Source organism: Giraffa tippelskirchi, chromosome 13 (assembly GCF_054371585.1).
Source record: "Giraffa tippelskirchi isolate mGirTip1 chromosome 13, T2T-mGirTip1v1.2.pri, whole genome shotgun sequence".
Lineage (NCBI taxonomy): Eukaryota > Metazoa > Chordata > Mammalia > Artiodactyla > Giraffidae > Giraffa > Giraffa tippelskirchi.
The window spans coordinates 11,004,646-11,015,518 of NC_137287.1; the positions used below are offsets into that span (position 1 = coordinate 11,004,646).

At 41.9% G+C, this 10,873-nt stretch overlaps 1 long non-coding RNA gene across 17 annotated transcripts in view; it reads right to left on the bottom strand.

The window, feature by feature from the left end:
* LOC145532588 (uncharacterized) overlaps positions 1 to 10,293 on the bottom strand; it is a 623,961-nt gene extending 613,668 nt beyond the window's left edge. For 10 of the 17 annotated variants that reach the window (XR_014073396.1, XR_014073404.1, XR_014073387.1 and 7 more), the window contains exons 1-2: positions 10,110 to 10,293; positions 3,563 to 3,647 (exon numbers count right to left, since the gene is read on the bottom strand). This is a non-coding gene — a long non-coding RNA (uncharacterized LOC145532588). Of the gene's footprint in view, positions 1 to 2,948; positions 3,648 to 10,109 lie in introns of all 17 variants that reach the window. The other 7 variants (XR_014073406.1, XR_014073392.1, XR_014073390.1 and 4 more) reach the window with 2 other exon arrangements.
* Positions 10,294 to 10,873: the final 580 nt, after the last annotated feature.

The window sequence follows — 10,873 nt, forward strand, 5'->3', positions numbered from 1 at the left end:
GTTTGTACAGATTTCTCTTCGCCTTTATTGCCCGTCTCTGCTTACAAGAATGTTTCTTTCCTCCTGGTACAGAGAGGGCACCTTGCACTGTGGAGTTTTATCTCCTGCTTTCAAGAAGAGAAAGGAAGGTCAGAGTGCCCTTCTTGCATCTGCTGCTCTTCAAAGTGCCTTTAAAGTAATCAATATGCCCAAATGGCATGTTCTGGAGTGACATATTCTAACCTCCTAAACTGTCTTTACACACTTGGGGCACGATCTAAATCAAAGGTGATAAAATGAGAAATGCTGCTTTGGAGGTAGGAACTCTTATTCGATCTGTTTCACTGATGAGGAAACAGAGGTGCAGAGAAGTTGAGTTGCCCAAGGGCACACAGAGACAGAAGTGAGGCTTTAGAGCAGTTCTTCACACTATTCAAAGACTGCTTCTCTCAAAGGGGCACGAAGGTCATCAGAAGACATGCTCCCCAACATCCATAAAACTTCCAAGGCAACAAAGAAGTGAATTTGGGAAAGGATTAGAGTATCAGAAGATGTTTCACAACTTCTCCATGAATCCGCCCCCCCACACATACACTCCACAAAGGCAGCTGATATGACCCCATGGTATCAGAGACTCCCAACCCCAAAAATCAAATGACCCTCGATCCCAAAGATGTACAGATAGTGGTTCTTCCCAGGCCAGGGTAAAGAAGGGAAGCCCAGGAGAAGAGAATCAGGGCTGTCTAGGACTCAGTCTACTTCTAGCCTAAAGATGGGAGGAAGGATAATATTTCACATTGGAATAATCATTGTAATACATGAATTTCGTTAAAGATTTTTCTCAAGCCATATTTTTATCTCATTACAAAAGTAATACATATTCATTATAATAGACTTGCAAAACATACAAGGGAAGAAAGCAAGTCACAATACCACCACCAGACACAACCACACTTAACAGTCGGATACATTAATTTGTTTTATGTAAATATGCATATTTTAATAGCAAAAAAAGACATCATCCTGTTCTTGCTATTTTGTAACCTGCTTCTCACGTAATATTTCATCCACCTTTCCCCAAAGTTGAGTTTTCCCCTCCAGGTCCCCTGATAGCTCATTTAGCAGCTGTAGGCATGATATTCTCCTTCGTGCATTTATGAGAACTTATTCAAACACTCTCCAATTCTGAGATGCCAAAGTGGTTTTTAACTTATTGCTGCTACAAACCATGCTTTTTGTACAAACTTAAGTATATGATGATCTCCCTAGTATAAACTCCTAGATATAACTATTAGGCCAAATCACATGTTATTTTTAAGACTTTTAATGAATGTTGACAAAATGACCTCCCCAAAGGATGCACTGATTTATACTCCCACTAGCAATGCATGAGGACACTCTCTTCAAAGACAAGGAACAAAAAGTTGCTCAATGATTGAATGCAAACAGTTCTGTTAATACACTTGAACCGTCAAAATATAACTAAGTAAGAGCAAGAATAAGTTTATTCTGTCCTCTCTACAGGGCTTCCTCACCTTTCAGGAACTCCCCAGGCTCCTTCTATTCTCAGCACTGCAGGAGAACAGCCCTAACTCTGTCACTGGCTTATCCAGGAAAGGATGGGGCCCACCTCCTACTGCTGAGGTAATCTACTGGCCAGATTTTATCTGACTTTGTAAATTCTTATTTTTTAAAAGACAGGATTACTTTCTGGATTGCTGACTTAAGAGAGCATTCCTTTCAAAGAAAAAGATCTATTAACATATAAAAGAACAGTACACCTGGGCAAATCACCCATCAGCTCAGATAGTCTGTCTTCCAAGGAAACTACCTAATACTGTGTAAAAGTGAAAGTGAAAAAGTCACTCAGTCCTCTCCGACTCTTTGTGACCACATGGACTGTATAGTCCATGGAATTCTCCTGGCCAGAATACTGGCATGGGTAGCCTTTCCCTTCTCCAGGGGATCTTCCCAACCCAGGGATCGAACCCAGGTCTCCCCCATTGCAGGCAGATTCTTAAACAGCTGAGCCACCAGGGAAGCCCAAGAATACTGGAGTGGGTAGCCTATCCCTTCTCCAGGGGATCTTGCCAACCCAGGAATCAAACCAGGGTCTCCTGCATTGCAGGTGGGTTCTTTACGAACTGAGCTACTAGGGAAGCCCAAAGTTCACTTCTAAACTCCCAACAGGTTTGACTTATTTGGGTTTCTTTAGGACAAAGAAAAGCTCACTGATCCTGAAAATCTAAAAAGCCCGGGATTAGTAAGGAAGGAAATGGCAACCCACTCCAGTATTCTTGCCTGGAAAATCCCATGGACGGTGGAGCCTGAAAAGTTAAAGTGCTAGTTGCTCAGTTGTCTCTTTGTGACCCCATGGAATTCTCCAGGCAAGAATACTGGAGTGGGTTGCCATTCCCTTCTCCAGGGGATCTTTCCCACCCAGGGATCAAACCTGGGTCTCCTGCACTCCGGGCAGATTCAGTGGAGCCTGGCGGGCTACAGTTCACGGGGTCGCAAAAAGTCAGACATGACTGAGCAACTGAGCGCATAGTAAGCAAGATTGGAAGCTACTGATAAAATAAGTAGTTATTAGAGTTCAGGATCAATTCACTTCCAGACAGTTGGAGAAGAGCTAATTTATGGAAGACCACCATGATTAATCTTAGAATAAACAATATTAGGAGACAAGTGAGGTATGAGTTCCTGGAGATAAAAAGCACATTTAGCAGAACATGACTTATTCAGACATGTAATTCTTTCCTTAACTCTGTAAAGTTAAGTGTGGCAAAAATGCCAGAAACAGCTTAGCAATTGGAATATGCAATTTAAAATAAGTAAAGATTACTCCCAGGTAGTTTATTGCTTTAACTACATCGAGGCATGTCCCTGTAGCAGACAGCGTAATGACTCTCATTTCATTTTTGGTTTGTGCCAAATATCTTCAGTTAGTTTTGCTTTATTGGCTTCACTCAATTTATTGCAGCACTAGAATGCGATTGTAATGCAACTAGTATTTTAGTTTTATCTTCCACTGGTAATTTTTCTTCTTTATGGTGACTATACTGTCTGCATTAATACAAGCCATAGAAATTATACAGTGTGGAACCTTGTTTTCGGCAGCTCCTTTTCTCATGAAGAGCAGAACCATAAGAGCCAAATTCCATAACATGATGATAGCCAAGTATGTGCCAGGGGAGAAGCAACAACATAAATAGCAGCATTTACAATTCAATAAAGTGATTGACTTGACTAATAATTTACTAGAAAGCCTAATTTTTCCATAAATTCAAAAACAGGTGAAATGTTCTTTAAGATCTTCTATTTATAAGTATTCTTCAAGTAAATCCCTGGAATGCAGACACAGTGTCCAAGGTGGTAGCTTTTGGAGAAGACTAGAACCCTTTAGATACTCTTTGAAAATATATATAGTTAGTCTGATTTGAATTCATTGATTTGACCAACTTCCCAATACCACTGTAATCTGCTAAGGATTAACTATTTTCATTTTCCTGAATTTGGCTAAGTAATAAGCCAAGTATGATTTTACTTATAGTTAGACCAAAACAACAGTATACAGTATTACCTTAGTGGTGGTTTTGTAGGACAGGAAGAAACAGGACTGTACCTTTCAGTTCTGAGAGCTCTTTATCCTAGGCACCTTTGCAGAGCTGTACAAGAAAAGAAACAAATTAAGTCAGATTAGTGACATGGGTTCAGCTGAAAACATATTTCTCAACCATTCCTTGCATCCTACCTATACTTTGCTATGAATAATTTATCCCATAGACTAAGGTATCCCCTAAACTCTTCAAAAGCCTCCTGTTAAAATCCAGAATTCCAGGGAGAGATAGCATGGCAAAATATTATCAGTCATTGCTTCTTAAAAAAATAAGTTTATTAAATTGATATATAAACACAGCAGTCATAGTGAACTAGCATATGGGATGGCTATCTTTTGAAGGAGAAAGGGAAAGTTTAAAATATGAGTTCTGCACACAATAATCTCAGCTAGGTCATTGTAATAGGGGCCCCAGGGCAGCCAGGAAACAGCCTGGAAAACAGCCTGGGCACCAGTGGACAGGTGGGCACAGAAAGTGAGAATACAGAGGCTTCATTACAAACCAAGAGTAACAAAAAATAATAAGCGCTGGGAACTATGTGAAGAAATTGAATTCTTCAAGCATCATGGTAGGAATGTAAAGTGTACGGTCTTTGTGGAAAATAGTCGGCCATTCCTCAAAAAAACCTAGTGATTTCATTCCTCAATATATAACAACAGAACGAAAAACACATGTACACACTGAAACTTCTACGTGAGTGTTCTCAGCAGTATGATTCATGGTAGCTTAAAAGTGGAAACAACCCCAATATTCATCAACTGATGAATGGATAACAAAATGTGGTCTATCCATACAATGGAATATTATTTAGCAACAAAATGGAATGCAGTACTGACATATGCTACAACACTACAACACAAATGAACCTCGAAAACATTATGCAAAGTAAAAGAAGCCAGTCAGGAAAGACCACATGTTGTAAGATTCCATTTATATGAAATATTAAGAATAGACAAAGTAGATTAGTAGTTGCTTAGGGCTGGGGGTTCAGCAGACGGGGAATGTCTGCTAATGGATTTGGGGTTTCTTTTGAGGGGTCGAAAACGTTCTAAAATTAGATGATGGTGATGATAGCCCAACTCTGTAAACATACTAGAGAACACTGAACTGTATACCTTAAATGAATAAATTATATATAGATCCCACATGGCCAAACTAGAAGATCCCACATGTCACAACAAACACTGAAGATCAAATAGATAAAAACAATATTTTTAAAAATTGTGTAAATCAAAGTAAGATTACTTAAAAAATAAAAACTAACTATACTTAGAGTTGGCCCAAGTTCTTCATTCATTCCTATTACCTGTATCTCTAATCTCTAACTTATTTTGAAAAAGCATAGAAATGGTGGTGGTGTGTGCATGCTCAGTCATGTCCGACTCTTTGCAACCCATGGACTGTAGTCACCAGCTCCTCTGTCCATGGAATTTTCCAGGCAAGAATACTGGTGTGTGTTGCCATTTCCTTCTGCAGGGGATCTTCCTGGACTAGGGATCAAACCTAGGTCTCCTGCGTCTCCTGCATTGGCAGGTGGATTTTTTTTACCGCTGAGCCACCTGGGAAGCCCAGGATAGAAATGGATAACCTAATAATTAAAAATATAAAGGATGTGAACGCCAAACCAAATAGAACTGGATTAGAATCTGATGAACACTTTTTGGACTCCTGAGGTAGACAATTTGTCTGGACCATGACTAATTGCTCTTGGCCTGAGTAAACGCTGAGTACAAACCCCCAAACCTATTTCCCATCCTCTCTTGCTGTGAGTAAACAACTATATCTTCAAAAGAAATTCCAGATTTTAAGTTTTCATAAATAACATTCTAGGATACAAAGGGTGAAAAAATAATAATAATAATAAAACCCAACTGCTCATTAAAGGGCGTTTAAACATATTCCTGATTGCCATCCAACACATCCAATCCATCAGGAGAATGATGACATGGTATGTTAATTGAAATGCCAAGAAAGAAAAAGTACAACCTTGAAAATAGTAGGCAATTGACATCACAATTGGAATGAGTAAGAAACTACATAGAAATTCAAGCTCAAAGCCTCTCATAAACAATTTCATTTGCCAAAATTTTACTTTTAATGAAATTTGGATTTAGCTGAAACAGATGTGGTGGCATAGCTGCCCACATGACTTCTGTAAGGAACAGTAGAAAAACAACTACTGACCACTGAAAGAATTAGTCTCTTGGAGTGTACATCCTGAAGATGAACTCTCTATATTTCACAGACTTCAGATTTCTCTATATCTGGTAAAGGAAAATCCCTCTGTAACAACACATCTCATTATCTTTAAGACCAAGTGTAAGCGTTTACCCCAATCCTTGCCAAAAATTCTACATGAAATGCCTTTTCATATTACAGATCCCTCAGAATGAATACAGAGTTGATCCCATCTTCAAAAAAAGCTTTCTGTCATCCAGAAGATGTTACAGACTCCTTAACTTAATGGATTTATTCTCAGAATTCCATGTTGTCTTTCTTCTAGCAAGCCTCTGAACCAAGCATCTTGCACGAAGAGCAAAAAGGTTTTGGGTACAACTTGCCCACAGGTACAGCTCTACACTCTGCTATATATGACAAATCTTGAGGGCTCCTACATGAAGTACAGTTAGTTATGAACAATGAAGGCTTCATAACGCTTTTATTAATCTATCATCAGTCTTCAATTCTGCGGACACAGTCTTTGCACTAAACTTGATGATCCTGGCAAAAATCCAAGATGATTCAGTCAGTTCAGTCGCTCAGTCATGTCCAAGTCTTTGTGACCCTATGGACTGCAGCAGGCCAGGATTCCCTGTCCATCACCAACTTCTGGAGCCTACTCAAACTCATGTCCATCACATCAGTGATGCCATCCAACCATCTCATCCTCTGGCATCCCCTTCTCCTCCCACCTTCAATCTTTCCCAGCATCAGGGTCTTTTCAAATGAGTCAATTCTTCATATCAGGTGGTCAAAATATTGGAGTTTCAGCTTCAGCATCAGTCCTTCCAATGAATATTCAGGACTGATTTCCTTTAGGATTGACTGGTTGGATCTCCTTGCACTCCAAGGGACTCTCAAGAGTCTTCTCCAACACCACAGTTCAAAAGCATCAATTCTTCTGTGCTCAGCTTTCTTTATAGCCCAACTCTCACATCCATACATGATTACTGGAAAAACCATAGCTTTGACTAGACAGACCTTTGTTGGTAAAGTAACATCTCTGCTTTTTAATAAGCTATCTAGGTTGGTCATAGCTTTTCTTCCAAAGAGCAAGCATCTTTTAATTTCATGGCTGCAATCACCATCTGCAATGATTTTGGAGCCCCCAAAAATAAAGTCTCTCATTGTTTCCCCATCTATTTGCCACAAAGTGATGGGACCAGATGCCATGATCTTAGTTTCCTGAATGTTGAGTTTTAAGCCAACATTTTCACTCTCTTTCACTTTCATCAAGATGCTCTTTATTTCTTCTTCACTTTCTCCCATAAGGGTGGTGCCATCTGCATATCTGAGGTTATTGATATTTCTCCCAGCAATCTTGATTCCAGCTTGTGCTTCATCCAGCCTGGTATTTTGCACGATGTACTCTGCATATAAGTTAAATGAGCAGGGTGACAATATACAGCTTTGACGTACTCCTTTTCCTATTTGGAACCAGTCTGTTGTTCCATGTCCAGTTCTAACTATTGCTCCTTGACCTGCATATACAGATTTCTCAGAAGGCAGGTCAGGTGGTCTGGTATTCCCATCTTTTGAAGAATTTTCCACAGTTTGTTGTGATCCACACAGTCAAAGGCTTTGGCATAGTCAATAAAGCAGAAGTAGATGCTTTTCTGGAACTGTCTTGCTTTTTTGATGATCCAGCGGATGTTGGCAATTTGATCTCTGGTTCCTCTGCCTTTTCTAAAACCAGCTTGAACATTTGGAAGTTCACAGTTCACATACTGTTGAAGCCTGGCTTGGAGAATTTTGAGCATTACTTTGCTAGCGTGTGAGATGAGTGCAATTGTGCGGCAGTTTGAGCATTCTTTGGCATTGCCTTTCTTTTGGATTGGAATGAAAACTGACCTTTTCCAGTCCTGTGGACACTGCTGAGTTTTCCAAATTTGCTGGCATATTGAGTGCAGCACTTCCACAGCATCATCTTTTAGGATTTGAAATAGCTCAAATGAAATTCCATCACCTCCACTAGCTTTGTTCATAGTGATGCTTCTTCTTAAGGCCCACTTGACTTCACATTCCAGGATGTCTGGCTCTAGGTGAGTGATCACACCATCATGGTTATCTGGGTCATGAAGGTCTTTTTTGTATAGTTCTTCTGTATATTCTTGCCACCTCTTTTCAATATCTTCTGCTTCTGTTAGGTCCATACCATTTCTGTCCTTTATTGTGTTCATCTTTGATTAACACTGCCAGATGATTAACATTGCCTAAAACCTATGTCATAATACTTGCCAGAATCAGAAGGGCTAGGAATGCTCTTAAGTTAGACAAGATTCCAATTTTAGACAGAATAAAAGAGGGCTTTCTGAGTTCTACTTCATTTTAGCTTGTACACATGAGGCAACTTGATTCCTATTTCACACACACGGGTAGCCTGCCCACCCACCGTAGTTAATAGGAAGATGGATGAGTACACTGGGGTGAAGCTTTTCAACAGGAAAAGCCTTAACACCCAGTGCAAACTGTAGGCTAATCACTGTCAAAAAGAAAAAAAAAAAAATCAGTTCAAATTCAACTATGCCAAAGAGAAATGATTGATTTTGGCAGGAATCTGTCAATGTTCAAATAGACTATACTACAGAGTGCCATCTATCAAGATACCCCATGCTGCAATTAAAGGGTGTGATTTTTAAATAATTCATCCTGGTGGCATATCAGAGGACTGTAAGAGGCTTCCACAGGGATTCCCCACAGGTCATTTCATGTCCGGGAAGCCAACTAGAACCATGGCCTTCCAATTTTTCTTGCCAAAATGCTCTTCTGTGGCTCTGTGATACAGATTGGTGGTGGTGGTGGTGGTTTAGTTGCTCAGTCTTGTCCAACTCCTTGGTATTCCATGGACTGTAGCCTGTGAGGCCTCTCTGTCCATGGGATTTCCCAGGCAAGAATTCTGGAGTGGGTTGCCATTTTCTTCTCCAAGAGATCTTGCTGACCCAGGGATGGAACCCAAGTCTCCTGTATTGTTGGCAGTCTCCTGCACTGCAGGTGGATTCTTTACCACTGAGCCACCAGGGAAGCCGTGATACAGATTACAGGGTCTCAAATAAAAACCTCTCTAGGCATTCAAAATATATTCCTAGCTACATTTTGAGAGAATTTTTTTTTTTCTTGTCTATAGGCTCCTTTGTAGTTTACAATCATGCAAACTTGAGGTAACACTTGCTTCAGGACAAAAACCCAGCCTTCTACAACTTTTTTCCTGTGTAGAAAGGCATGTTTATGCATGGGGATCTTTGCCTCCCTGGATAACATTACAATAGACCATCCTTGGAAGTTCAGACGCTGAGGCTCACTACAGATGATCAATCGGAAAAGGAAGGTCTTTCGGTTTGTATGCTTCAGGGGTTGTCTGTTTGTTATTTTATGGATAAAGGATAGCTCATATACACTCACCAGGGGATGAAAAACCAGGTTTGAGTTTCAGCTTCCAGGCACAGTGCCCAAAATCATACCACAAAACTGAATTAATGAGGATGCCGTTTTATGCTGGCCCTGAGCTCTGGACACTCCACTTGGCCTCTTTAACACCAGGACCACCACTTTGCCACCACTAATGCTGTAACCTCCTGTACTGACAAAGCACCACATCTCTGCCTTCTCCTAACTTTGAGACCAAGTGTCACCACTCCCCTTTTGAATCAGGCCCCAGGGAGATTGAACTCAGTTCAGAAACAAAGGAACATTTTGGACTTCAATCAAACAGTGGAGAGGCAGAAGCTTATGCTCTAAAGCAACGGTTTTCAACCTTTTAGGCACCAGGGACCTGGTTTTGTGGAAAACAATTTTTCCACGGGAATGGGCTGGGGGGGGGGGGATGATTCAGGAGGTAATGTGAGCGATGGGGAGGGGAGTGGCAGATGAAGCTTCACTCATTCACTGCCACTCACCTCCTACTTTGCAGTCCAGTTCCTAATGGGCCAAAGACCCTGAGTTGGGGACCCTTGTTAAGTACATGTTCCCCTGGACAGGCCATTGTGGGGGTTGGTATATGGGATTCCTGTTCACAGAGGGAGGCGCGGAGTTCCCTCGGAGAACTTGCAGACTGGAGTTCTTGTGGGTCCAGTGCAGGCCTATTGCTCACAGCACACCCTCGCCATCTCCAATGGAGCTGTTGACCCCAGCGGTTCTCCTCCCACCCACGCACCAAGCTGAAGTGTGGGGTGCAGGCTGGAAATTCTAAGGCCAAGCGTGAAGTGCAAGGACTCTGCACACAGCTTCCTACAGGGGAGTGAAACTAGTCTAAGCACAAAGGAAGGGGCTGGGCCTTATCTTATTGTTACTGACCTTTTCCAGCGGGGCCCCAACAAGGGTCCTCCTGCTTGGGGTCCTTGGAGCCAATAGAAGGAGAACGCGTTTACTTCAAAAGCAAAGAAAGGTTTTCTTCTTTGATTAAAGAAGTTAATAGCTAGGAGCACCCACTCCAGAGCGCACCACTCCCAACAGGCTGCTTTCTGGAGATGTCGTCAGTGGGGAGGGAAGCAGGCGGAGTTCTCGCGGGGCTGGCGCAACTCACGCCTCAGATCCGAGTACCCGAGATCTCTGCACACAGCCCGCCGCTGCCGCCATCTTGAATTGAGGTGCCGTGCGCTGCGCTTCTGCACACGGCCCGCCCAGCTAAGGCGTCAGTGCAGCCTCAGAACTCCCAGTCAGAAGGACCGAGTTCCAGGCCTCAGCTCACCACACTCGATGAGCAATTGAACCTAGACTAAGCTCAAAGGATTAAAAAAAAAAAAAAAAAGGTTAGCCTTTATTTTATTACCTGGATTGTCTTGTTATTTCCTGAGAATTGTTAATGGGCTTTGCCAGTGACAAAACCCTCCTCTGCCTCAGGTGAGGAATAACAGCTCTGCATTTGGGGCAGAAGCCCCTGGGGGTAGGCTTCTTGCTTCCAGGGCTTGAGTGGTATGTTACCGTTTCCTGCCAGCCTTTCTCCCTCCCAGAAATCTGCTCCCTCTGGTGAGCCAGCCCTCTCTGGCGTTTGCTAGAGGCCTACTTTCTAGGTGGGGGGTGACTGGACTAGGTGGGGTCTGTGGTTTCTGCAGTCGTGC